The sequence below is a fragment of the Aptenodytes forsteri genome, unplaced genomic scaffold, assembly GCF_000699145.1.
Source record: "Aptenodytes forsteri isolate BGI_AS27 unplaced genomic scaffold, ASM69914v1 Scaffold236, whole genome shotgun sequence".
In the NCBI taxonomy this organism is placed as follows: domain Eukaryota; kingdom Metazoa; phylum Chordata; class Aves; order Sphenisciformes; family Spheniscidae; genus Aptenodytes; species Aptenodytes forsteri.
The window spans coordinates 1318737-1331654 of record NW_008794456.1 but is presented as its reverse complement, the minus strand read 5'-3'; the positions used below and the strand labels follow the sequence as shown (position 1 = coordinate 1331654).

At 42.9% G+C, this 12918-nt stretch overlaps 1 protein-coding gene across 3 annotated transcripts in view; it reads left to right on the top strand.

The window, feature by feature from the left end:
- The window catches only part of EXOC6B (exocyst complex component 6B), a 271015-nt gene that overhangs the window by 72049 nt on the left and 186048 nt on the right, over positions 1 to 12918 (top strand). The gene's annotated exons all lie outside the window — the stretch shown is intronic.

Sequence of the window (12918 nt, the reverse complement as noted above, 5' to 3'; positions counted from 1 at the left end):
AGTGCAGAATAAGATACTATTGAACAATTTTTTTCCAGTTCTGCATTTCCACAGGAAAAAAAATACCCCTTCCTTTCGCTAGAGGAACAATCCATTGGACTGTGTTACCCTTAATGTGCTTAAAAAAAGAAATCATTGATAAACTTAACCAGCCATTGATTTCTTCATGTATCCTCTTGCTTCCTATATCAGCTATATACACATCCTAACATCAGATTTTTGTTTGTCAGCTTGAGCTTTTCTCTTTATTCCATTTGCCGTGTTCCCTTTTTCTTTTTTTACAGTCTCCTTAACTTCCGTCTGAGCCAGGTTGCCTGTTAACTAGCGTGGCCGCCTTTTTCAGTTGTGGGATTGTGGCTTTTGGAGCATCTAGTTAAAATGTTCTTAAACAATTTTCAATTAGTCTTCATATTTTTCTGATTACGTTCTTTTTCCCAACTGATTTGGCTCATAATTGTTTTCAGCTTGGTGAAACTGGCCCTTTTTAAGAGTGTGTGTATGTATACGTATGTGTATATGTGTACTATTGGTAGTGCTATTTTATTCCTAATTTAGATGTTTTTTGGGTGCATATAGAATTGTGATCGAGTCATGGTGACTTGCATTTTAGTTATCAAAAAAGTGGGATAAAACATGGCTGCTGGTTAGAAACTCTTTCTTTTTCCAAATGGGCACTAGCACAGGGGATGCTGATTTGGGGATTTATTGGCATTTAGCAGACGGTGCTTCTGTAGTGAAGGGGCCTCATCTCCAGCCCTTTGATGGCTGAACAACCTCAGCTCCAGCTGAACTTTCCATGTGGTGTGTTATATCCGAAAGCTTAGTGCCGCGTTAGCTCGGGAGTGATTTAAAAAGATAAATGCTGCCTTCACACCGGCTTCAGAGGTGCTGTTGCCCACATCAGAGCAGCGTGCATGAGTTTCCAGGTGAGACAGGAGAAAATGGCATTGCCTCGTGTGTGCTCTGCAAAGCCGGTGGAGGAGGCACTGCCTGTAGTGGGAAGGCGGAAATTTCATATGAGTGAACTGGAAAAGTGGAGGAAAGCCCAAGTTACTGTGGAAGATCAAGGCAACATGGCTGCAGCCTGGTCCAAGTCCAGTTAGGGTCACTTGGAGATCTTTCCTGTAACCTTCACAGCAAATTGAAACCAAACTGGGACAACATTTGTGGTGGAGTGAGCAGGAGAGGGCTGAGATGGTGGAGGTGAGGCAGGGAAACGATACGAGAGAACCAACGTGCAACAGCCACCCATGGAAGCAGGGCAGGTATCGATTCCTGACCCTCTCTTCCACCAGCGCAGCCCCAGTGAGAGATCCTGCACCAGGAGCCGGTGAGATGTCCTGCACCGAGCCAGCATCTCTCCCCGGAGCTGTGCACTACAGATAACTCCTTGGCTGGCTCAAGCCTGCAGCGTTGGGGATGCATTTGGAGGCTCTGATGGGAGGGACTGTCCCAGATTACCCGCCAGCTGACCTTTTCCTTGAGCTGGATGGAAATGATCAGTGCTGTGAATGTAAATGATCAGCAGTTGGGCTCCATCTGCAGCTGGTTAATTACCCGTTCACACAATATGTTGTTAGGGGTCATCTGGTTCCAGTTTCACCATAAACAGAAGTAAATGTTGAGAACATATTTTTCTACATCCAGTTTCACTTGTTGTGGATACTTGAAATAGTTTGCAACCCACATCTTTTGGTTTTCGAGGAGGGCTTTTGGCCAGAGAGCCCTGTGACCATTTGAGATTTTTTTTTTTATTCTTTAAAAAGTGCCCTGGAGGTTGCATTGTAGGGACTTTCCTTATGCAAAACATAAAAGTGCTGTTTTTTGAAATTATAACCATATTTTTCATTAAAATCAGTTGGAGTCCCAATAAACAATCGACTCCGAAAATTTTCCAAATGTTTGCTGCAGTGCTGTTTCTATTTTTAATTATTTTTTAAAAAAGTGTTTTTCTTAAAAACACAGCTTGGCTTATAATTTAAAGAAGCGATCTAGTAAATCAGAAAAAATGCCCATGTATATAGCTCTTTATTGCAATATAATTAAAACCTACTGTACATTTGAATGTAAGAATACTTCTGTAGCAGTGTCCGATGGTTTCTGCCATTTGGCTTATCGTGGGAACTTCTCTTTTTTTTTTTTTATTGACTCCCCTCAAAGTCTCTTCCAGCATGTTTATACTTTTGTTTTCTATAAATTGAGAACTGTGTGCACATAGAGGGAGATATTCAAAACTCTGCCAAGTAACAGTGAGGCACAGAAATGCCTAGTTCATAGCACTAAGGCACAGTTTTCACCCCACATCAGTCTTTGGTATTGTAATTTTTAGACCTTATTCAGAATTTTATTGTTGTCTTGTTACCTGGTACAAGATTTGTTTGCTGTCATAAAAAACCCAAACAACTAAAGAACAACAATCCTTAGTTTTGCATCAAAAGTTGTCATATCTGCTTTATACAAAGCAAGTAAAGATGTCTTTGTAAAATATTTAGGGTTAAATTTTTTTATTGCAAGCTGGAGATTGAAGAGTGGTAGAAGGTATTCTGGCAGAGTTTCTGTAAAATGCCAAGTGTCCGATGAAAATACTCCTTTTTAGAAAGAACCAGGCCCTGGGAGAAGGCCATGTTGATGGGGAACCTCTCTCTGCTGCAAACAAAAATGGGGCGAGAGGAGGAAATTTCAGACTTTAATTTGGAGTTTACCCATCTTCGTTCTGCTTTAACCTTCTACACTGGTCACTGCTGTGTCTGCTCAGCTCAGGGGCTGAGCCAGGAAACCTGTTTCAGCTGATCTTAACCACTGGGGTGGGTGGGTTGGCTGGTTAGATGTCCAGCTTTTGCCAGATGCGTGGGATGTGCAGGTTGAATAGAATTGTAGAATGTTTTGGGTTGGAAGGGACCTCTAAAGGCCATCTAGTCCAACCCCCCTGCCGTGGGCAGGGACATCTTCAACTAGATCAGGTTGCTCAGAGCCCCGTCCAACCTGACCTGGAATGTTTCTTTTTTCACCACCCTCAGCGTAAAACATTTCTTCCTTCTATCTAGTCTGAATCTACCTTCTTTTAGTTTAAAACCGTTGCCCCTTGTCCTATCGCTACAGGTCCTGCTAAGAAGTCTGTCCCCATCTTTCTTATAAGCCCCCTTTATATATCGAAAGGCTGCAAGAAGGTCTCCCCAGAGCCTTCTCTTCTCCAGGCTGAACAACCCCAACTCTCTCAGCCTTTCCTCATAGCAGAGGTTTTCCAACCCTCTGACCATTTCTGTGGCCCTCCTCTGGACCTGCTCCAACAGGTCCATGTCTTTCTTGTACTGAGGACATGCTTGCTGGAGGTCTGTTGGAGACAGCAGCTGAGCTTGTGGACTTGTTTATTTTTCTTATCTATGGACACCAAGAACCTTCACAAAGCTGCTAGCTAATAGCGGTCGTGCTTCTGGGTGCAAAGCTTCTGTGACATGTGTGTTTCACATGGTTCAAATCATCCTGTGCAACCAAGGAAGCAGTTCTGTGCTTCTGGGTTTTGGCTCAGCAAAGTGGAGTGTGCCCAAGCCCAAGGAATTTGTGGAGCTGGTGCCCAGCATTGGAGTTTCATTGACATCTTCACCATAGAAAATTGCTCTCTTGCCTCCAAAGGCAAAGAAAGAGGGAAAAGTGAATTTGCTGAAGTAGTTTCCATGGTGTTCACTTCTAGCGAACGATCCAAGCCATGAGTGCTGATGCGATAAATCCACATAATGATTTTGCTTTTCACCTGTTCCAGGGTCATTTCTGTTGTGGGACTTGTTTGAAAGTGATATAAAATGTCTGTTTTTCATGGGCCTCTTGGACATTCAGCTGTAGCGCTCAGCAGATGCAATATGTGCAGATAACCATGTGAAATTTCTACTTGATGTTAACATGTTTTCATGTTTCTTGGGGAACATGAATGGCAAAGTGGGATTCTTGGTCTGAGTCCTCAGGTGGAGGCAACATGTTTCAACTTGCGTTTAGGTCTCTTTGCTTAAGAGTGATGGCTTTAATCTACTTAGTAAGTGTCTGTAATTATCAACAAATACTTATTACCCTGTGAATGGGCGAGGGTCCAGTGTAACAATTTTGATTTTCTGCTGAGGACCAAATACCCTTTGTGATAGGAAATTTCTTGGGTCGGTTCAAATACACTATGCATACCTTCCCATACCTCTTAACGTGCTGTCTTGCTCGTGGCCAGTAGGTCTCTAGGAATTTCTGTGGTCTTCCTGGAGTCTTCCTACCTCCTGAGCTAGGTAGAGGATCTTAAATATTGAAGTATCACCTGTATGCATTGCTTTAGCCAGGCTAAGCTGCCTCTGGCTATAAATGCGTGGAAGGAATTTTGCTCTTGTCCTCTCTGTTAAAAAGACAATTGCTTTTCTTGGGTGATTCTGCTAAGCAACGTTATCTTCCTCCCGGCTTTGTAAGTCCTAGGCACTGAGAATTTTCACTAGACCTCCCACAAGGATGGCTGTTGTGTCAGAGCCACTGAAATGCCTTTCTTGGTGGCTCCATTCAGAAGATGAACGGTTTTCTGAAGTCTGCATGAGCAATAGTTCAGTGACTTCTTAGACTCTGAATTGCCTTAACTTCTTACCCTTTCCTTTTATTGTTCTTCCTCTAAAGCCTTTACAGTAGGGAATCTTGACAAAACTAGGAATGAAATCTCTGCTGAGAGCCCTACAGAAGAGCAGAGATCCATTTTGCTAAAAGGGCTTGGGAGGAACCTGAGCTGGCTCTTATGTTGAGATTGGTATCTCTTTCAACACATCATCATTACTTGTTGCTGAGTTCTTAATCATGTTTTGCTGATTTGTAAGAACATTGTGATGCTCAGTATCCGTTTCACATTTTTGCTCTTGACTTCTGTAGAGGATAAGCATCCATCAAGAGAACTAGAATTTCTCATTGTTCCATGAAAAAGGGCAAGTAGCATTGTTAAAGCCCAATGGGAACCCTTTCGTACTAGGAGCCTCCAGGGATAAATGCAAATTTATACCGGCTTTTAAGACAGGCATAGCCCAGAAGTCCCTTTTAAATCAGAAGCTTGAAAGATTGTTTTATCTTTGGTAACTCTTTCCAGAAGACCTACAAAGCTTGTCTATATCTGGGGTTAGCATCTATAGTCACTTGTTTTCTGTGGCTTTGTCGGGGAGCTGGAGAGTTGATCTTAAGACGTGCATACTAGGATCCTTCAGTTGGTAGGATTGGTCATTTTGAATGGCAGTTGCCACCTTGAGGGAGAGAGGGAGGGATGAAGAGAGTTTTATATTGCTATTGAGAAAACACATTGGTCCCAGATATGGTGGCTTCAGGATTGTGGGAGAATAGGCTTTCTTTATGGCAGAAGCAAATTGTAGCAGATTGCTTCATCGGTCATCCCATGAAGGGTTGGCTTGGGGCATGGGAAAGGTTTTAGTCATGGACCAGATATAACGGCCCCCCTGCGTTCCTTCTCCTGCTTCAAGATCTGTTCTTAATCCAGACCCACAGAACTTGTTTACCAAAGTCTGTCATGGCTTGTGTTCAACAGAGGGTGCTGCCCTGTAGAGTCCTAATATCCCATTGAACTTGTATCCCCATTTGCCCACAGTTAGGCAAATACCAGTACTGAAATTTCCCTGTAAAGAGGATCAGGCCATGTTGACCATTGTATCCTCATAAATAAGTAATTTTTCCAAATATTCACAAAGCCATCTTCTCCAGGACATGATACTCCAGTATCTACTTGGACATTAAGTTGACCATCTTTGTGTTGGGACTCCTGAAGTCCTGGGATAAACGGATGGTGCTTGGCCATTCCTCCTGAAGGAGACTGCTGTTGCATAGGGGGTGTGGATGAGTCCCCGTGGCTCTCTTTCTTCTGGCATTCACCCACCTGTTGAGCTGCTTCTTTACTCAGCATTGCTTAGGTCTTTCCCAATTTTTTTCAGCTTTCAGTACAAAATTCCCTTGTCGCGTTCACAGACCTTGCATCAGAGACCTCAGCTCGGCTTGTCCGTCCCTCCTGATGAAGACCCTTGTCTTTTCTGTCCTTGTAGAAAGCAGTGATTACATTGGTGGTCTATTTGTCTTCCTGAACTACAGCTACCGTTCCTGGCTTTCTCTGCAGTCTTCTAGACCCAGCCTGTAGATGTGTGATGTGTGGGTTCACTTAGCACCACTTAAAATTTCCATTTGTTCGCAGCATCTCTCTCTCGAAATAGCGCAGTTCTCTGTCTTAGACCAGGCAGTACCCCTGGTCAGCAAAACGTGCTTTAAATTGGGCTGTTGCCATTGCCCTCCAGGAGAGTTTATTGATAACTTCCCACAGTAGCACCTTATAAGCGCGAGGGCTCTCGTTTTTCCTTCTGTTTCACATTTAGCACACTGGAATAGAAATTTCTTCCCCCAATTAGGAGAGCAGCCAACTTCCTTTTTGCATGTTGCATTGCAGCATCTCTCAAGGTTATTTTTAAAACCTTGTTTTACTTCGGCTCTTGGCTGGCAGGGAGGTGATTGCAAACTCCAGGCCGGGCAGCTCAGGAGCTGCAACCGAGGGGCAGAAATCCTGCCTGGTGTCTGGCAAGTCCCAATGGCTGCTTGGAAGAAGGCTTAGCATCAGCCTTCCATGTCCCTTGGGACTGGTAAGGGGACAGCGTCCTTCCACAGTGCCTTTTATCTACCCAGTTTGTTGCAGTAGTTTAATCCCCTGTTGTATTTGATGGTGGTTTTTACCCTCCCTGAGTACCAGGAGTAGCATTTTGCATAACCGATCATCGCACAGCCAAGACTGACACTGCTAAATGGCTGAAGGACGTGAAGAAGTTTGGACTGGGTAACGTGCGCAGCCTAACTATTTAATCTTCAGCTCCAGTTGTGTTTTTGGTCCTCTAAGAGCATAGGGCAGGGGTATGCAGCAGCAGAGGTGAGCGGTTGGGTCACCTGCTAGGTGGGCTGGTGCTGTGTTGCATGGTTTTGTGTTGTGTTACCTTCATCAATCTTATTAATGCATCTGGCCATTAGTGTTTAAACTTGTGTGTGCAAAACAGAGAAATTGCATTAGAGTTTTAAAAACTTTATCTGGTCCAATCAAAACTTTGACCTTCTTCTTCTTTGGAATCTTCTTCTTCTTTGGAATCTTCTTCTTCTTTGGAATCTTCTTCTTCTTTGGAATCTTCTTCTTCTTTGGAATCTTCTTCTTCTTTGGAATCATTTGGCTTTTCCAGTTGCAAATGAATTGGCCTGTATTATTTTTCAGGTTAGTGAGCTGCAGGAACTTTTTGGTGGTGTCTGTATGTAGGGTGCTGGCCTGTCATCCTATGCGCAGGGTGTTTCTCCTCTTGGCTCAACAAAATAGCGCATGGCCCAGCCATGGGGATTCTCCTGCAACGAGGGTGAGCTGCAAACCTCTCCTTACAAAGGGTAGCTCTCCATGAAATCTAGTATGTGAAATCCTTTTCCAAAGAAATTTTGGGTGACTGCCTTAAAAACTAAAAATAACCATTGGGAAGAAGAGCTTTCTTTGAGATGTTTTAGGTAAAGGTTTCTTTGTTAAGGTTTTGAGGAACCTTTTCTTCTTCTGACGTGAATCTGTCTGTAGGGAATAGACTGGTTGGTGGGTTCCTGGAACCAAGCAAGGTATTCTTGAAAATGGTAGAAATGGAACGATTAGAGGATTTTATTGTCTCATGCCTAAAGATGATACCAGGGAGTGAGGGAAAGTCCAGTGCTATTGACTATTGGCTAGCACATTTTTAGCCATGGAAAAAATGTATTGTCCAGTGAGAGGAGCAGGCAGGCTTGTTTCTTCTCTTCTTCCCTCTCCTCCCCACCAGCTGAAGAAATGTTCACGTTTTGCATTCTTCTTTATGCGGGTAACTGTCTAGAAGAGTCCTGACTTAGAAGTCAAGGCTGATGTTGGATTTTTTTTCTTTTTCCTTATTTCATTATAAAGTTTCATCCTGAATTGTGAAAGACTAAGACTTCCTCATCTGAGGGTTCAGAACCTTTTTACTTGTAATAAAAAAATGCTGATCTATCTGTTCTTCATCTCTCCAGGAGACAAGTCTGTCCCTCTTCGGGATTAATGATTTACTGCTTTGCATTAGTCCTTTGCCCTGTTGGGAAAGTAAATCCCTGTTTCCCTTTCCGTTGGTGGAGTGAATGCTTGCTATAGTACATTCTTAGCCACCTTCTATCCTGCAAACTCTTTTTTCTGTAATGCAACACTGTACTTTTATTTTAGTAGTGCAGCCTCGCAGTTCAGTAAATCATCAGGCCAATGTCAAGAAAAATGTCTGAAAGTAATTCGGGGCTCTCAGTAGCGTCACTCAGGTCATTAATTTGAGTAACTTTCCATTCCGGTGGAAGTGTCTTAGGATTGAGGTAGCTGTTGTGCGGGTACCTGGTGTGGATTTGAGATGGGATGACACGCATCTCCAGGGATGCGAAGCCTTTTGGCAGGTACGGTCGGTCACAGTTCACCAGCATCCAGGGGAGCGTGTTTTGCTCGCTGTGCTAGGAGGTAATGTAGAAGATGAGAAAGGAGGGTCCAGAGACCTTGAAATCAGCTCTTGAAGCCCCAAGGATGTTAGAGGGTAACAACTGGTATCTGAACTCTGGTAGATCTAACCTGCTCATTTCCAGTGTGGATCGTGTAAATAAGACATTTGTTTTTTGAGCCCTGAAACATCATAGAATCATAGAACAGTTTGGGTTGGAATTGCTCAGAGCCTAGTCCAGCCTGACCTTGAATGTTTCCAGGGATGGGGCATCCACCACCTCTCTGGGCAACCTGGGCCAGTGCTTCACCACCCTCAGCGTAAAAAATTTCTTCCTTATATCTAGTCTATATCTACCCCCTTTAGTTTAAAGCCATTCCCCCTTGTCCTGTCGCAACAGGCCCTGCTAAAAAGTTTGCCACGATCTTTTTTATAAGCCCTCTTTAAGTACTGATAGGCTGCAAGAAGGTCTCCCTGAAGCCTTCTCTTCTCTAGGCTGAACAACCCCAACTCTCTCAGCCTTTCTTCATAGCAGAGCTGTTCCATCCCCCTGATCATTTTCGTGGCCCTCCTCTGGACCTGCTCCAACGGGTCTGTGTTTTTCTTATGCTGAGATAAAGTGCTTGAAGTCTTCTACAGAATTACATGTGTTACTATTTCCTTCATCTTTTTCCACTCTCCCAACGTTTAAATGGACCATCTCTTTACCATTCCTTGCTCTTTCTTTCCTGGAGGCAAGATGAGAACCCGAGCCTAGTTTCCAAGGTGAACTTGGAAAGTTCATATTTCATATATAACATGCCGCCTTCTTAAATAAGTGTATGCGAAAGGCTACCCGAGGTGTATGTTTCAACTTAAGGAGAAAAGAATCGGCAGAGAAATCAACCCAGTCTTTCTGGGCGTATTTCTGTAGCATGATGCTAACTTTTTATAATGTGTTTTTTAAAATGTTGCTGTAAAAAGGAAGAGAATCAGACGTTTTACTAGCTGCACGCTAAGTTAACTTTGGGTTGAGCAGTACTTCAATTAGCAGAGCAGTAACTGAAGTCAGTGTCTGTATCCTCTGTGACTTGGACGGAGTCGGAGTCTTTCACTTAATCATTTATAACTAATTGCAGTAGTTCTACAAAGACAACGCAAATCTTTGGAGTGTGCTTATACTAAGCAAGAAATTAGTAGCATATTTTTGCTGTTTTTCAGTGTCTCGCATTGCAACTGTGCTCAGACATACTTTTTTTCATTAGTGTCAGACTTGTAAGCTGACTTCGGGAGCTGAAAATCAAGCTGTGTTAGCTCTTAAGCTTGATGGTTGGTAGCGATGCATCGTAGAAGGATGGCCAAATTTTACTTTACTTTTATTTAATGTTCTTCTGTGACTGCAGAGAATCTGTGATTTAGCTCACAAAGTAGTTTAAATATGTAGGGAAGGAGGTATGTATAAACTCTGTAGTGCAAGACTGGCAAAGCTGTTGAGGTTTCCAACGTAGTTCTGAAGCACCCAGATGCCTGTCGCCTTAAATGAGAAGTTATTTGGCAAACAGAGAATGAGACTTGAATGCAGCCGTGGATCTGGCCCTTAAATGACCTGCAAGGCTTTAGGATGAAATTCTATTTAATATTTCTTCAGTGATTTCTATTGAAGTATCTCCAAAGCATTTTAAGAACAACACTATTAAGAGTTTGGGAGATGGGAGGATCTCTGTTTTCCACTTTACTTGGAAAGGGGAAAAAAAGGCAGTTTGGAATTTATTTGGAGGATGAGGAGGTTCCAGGTCCTTGAAGACTTTCTGATTGTTTGCAGCAGCAAATCTTTGGGGCTGTTCTGACGTGGACTCTACCAGTCACTGTGCTAGGGGAAAAATAAAGGTTCTTTTTAGGTGTGATTCTTCCTTGCATCCACCCTTGGGAGCTCTGGGCAACGTGCTCATGTCCAACACTGCTGCACATGGGTGAGGGAGGCGTAACAAGACAAAAGTGTTTCTGTTTTTTGGGGGGGTTGTCTGCAGTTCGGTCTCCCGTCATTTTTCTTGCTCAACTGTCCCCTGATTGCATAAAAAGAAAAATCCAGTTTTGTGTTCTGAGATGAACGTGACAGGCTGCCCTGTTTTAAGGGAGCAAATATCTCTGTGACAATACGCAGGAGCTAAGAAAAGCGTTCTCCTCTTTTCTTCCAATAAGAAATGAAATTTAGAAGACTAGAAATGATGTAGAAATTCAGTCGAGCTCAGGTTCTTTGCTTCCCTTTGCCCAAAGCTCTAACCAGTAGCTTAGTGGTTGCTTACTGCTTTTGGAAGATGTGGTTGTAGCTCAGATACTAGCACATTAATGCATATGCCTATCCCATCTTGTAAAAATACATGTAAATCCTGGATCAGTAACGAAAAGTCGCAAGAAAAGGCAAATCTGATGAGCTGGAAATCAGTTGTAGGCTTAGACGTTACAGCTGCACTGAAAACTCATGGTCCAGGGAGTGTTTTGAAAGAGAAGCATGTGCTGGCAATGCTTTTTTTTTTTTCCCTTCCTTCCCCCCCCCTTTTTTTTTTCCTTTTTCCCATTTGATCTATGGCCTAGTGCTGGAATTGATGACACACTTATGCCCCGTGCAAACAGTTGTTGTTGAAGATGTTCCTATAAATATCCCGATGGCCGTGTTGTCATCCTCTACCGCCCCAACCAGTCCCATGGAGTTACTCAGTCCCATGTGCAGACCAGATTGGTCCTGTGGTGAGGAACGCTTCCCAGGAACTTCTGAGGCCGTGAAGTCCCCAAAGGAGAGCAATGGCCAAGTCAGCCATGCGCTGAAGCACAGCTGAACCTGCTTCACCAGCTGCTTCACCGCATGTTGCCCGGACACTTCCCTATCGCTCTGTTGTAGCTGCTGGTCAGCAAACCCAGTTGGGTTTTTGCTAGCATAAAATTTCACTGATGCTGGAGGAAAACAATAATGGTTGGTTGTGTTGACTTCTAATGACTTTTTTCTTAATCCAATGCGTTCCTCACGATACAAAGTTATGTTTTGTTTCCTAACCTTATCCCTCATGGAGATACCTCCCCACTGTTAGCTTGGTTCGAGGCAGTACCGGTGCCTAACTTGAGCACTTTGGGGGGTCACGTTCACACCTTATGAAAAGCAGGTGCAACCCCATTAACTCCAGATGGAGGCATAACAGTTGAAACCCTATTGCATTTTGTTCTTCAGCTTCCCTTACCAACCTCATATTGGGGCTAGAGGAAAATATACTTTAAAAAAAATATTTTTTTTTCCTATTTATCAGTAGCAGGTGGAGTTAGTTACCTGTGAAAGAGGGATGGGTCAGCTAAGCTGCATGTTGCTGAGGTATGAACAACGATGCCACACGTGCGCCAGTTGCTGGGGACTAAGGGAAGACCTCCCAGCTCAATTGAAAGGCGCTTTTTTCTTTTAAAAGGTATATAAATTAAAATTGGAAAGGGCTGGAGGGAAGGTGTCAGATTTTTCTTGTATTTTTTTTTTTCAGAGTTATGTTTTTTATCCTTAATAGATTTATAATATGCAGGTCCCTTTATTTGTTTCTATAAAATTAACTAGTAAATTTAAAATGGAAAAAAGCTAGTAATAGGAACCAGGCCATCTTTGCCAACGCTGAAATGTTGCTATATTTATGAAAGGTAGACAAGGGCATTTTTCCTTCTGCCAGGTTTTATGCCGGACTGCCACATGTTGGAGGGTTATAAAACTTTTACTAACGAGAAGTTGGAGGAATGCTAACTTTCTAATTGCCCTTTTTTTGTACAAGCTGCTGTTTATTTTGGTCTTTTAAAAATGTGATTGTAATTTTGAAGTCTGTGAGTTTTAAATATAGGCAAGCAGGGCCTGGCAGTGTGGGAAGGATGCCTTACCTGGTGGCCAGAAGAAGGGCTGGTGAGCTGGTAGGTAGCAGTGCTGGCTCTTGCTCTGCTAATTCTGACACCCCGGAAAAACTCCTCAGCATTTCAATCCTGCAAATCTAGGCTCAGTCAATGGGGTTTTTGTTGCTTTGATTTTTTAAAAATTTTTTTAAAATTTATTTTTGAGCAAGGATTTCCTTACCATGTCCGTAAAATAGTGACAGCATGTTCCTGCTGGGAGACCCCTTGGCGTCTTTGGATGAAATCTCTACCTAAATGCTGGGTTATTACTGGCAGTGTGTGTTACGTTAGATACCCTTTGCCTTAATTTTTTCTTGAAAACAGGTTGTTAGGGAAGTGTGATTAAATTAAATGGATTAGTTGATTGTAATGGTTGAAGAGGCATTAAAGTGTAGAAGAGCTTCGTGGAAGCTTATGGGAGTTGCTTGGTGCTTGAGGGATTAAAGCTTGTTTGTGCAGAGATGGTCGTTTCCTATTCCAGATAATTTAAATGTGTGCTTTCCTCCCATTCTTCTTTTTTCTCATTGTCATTTTTTTG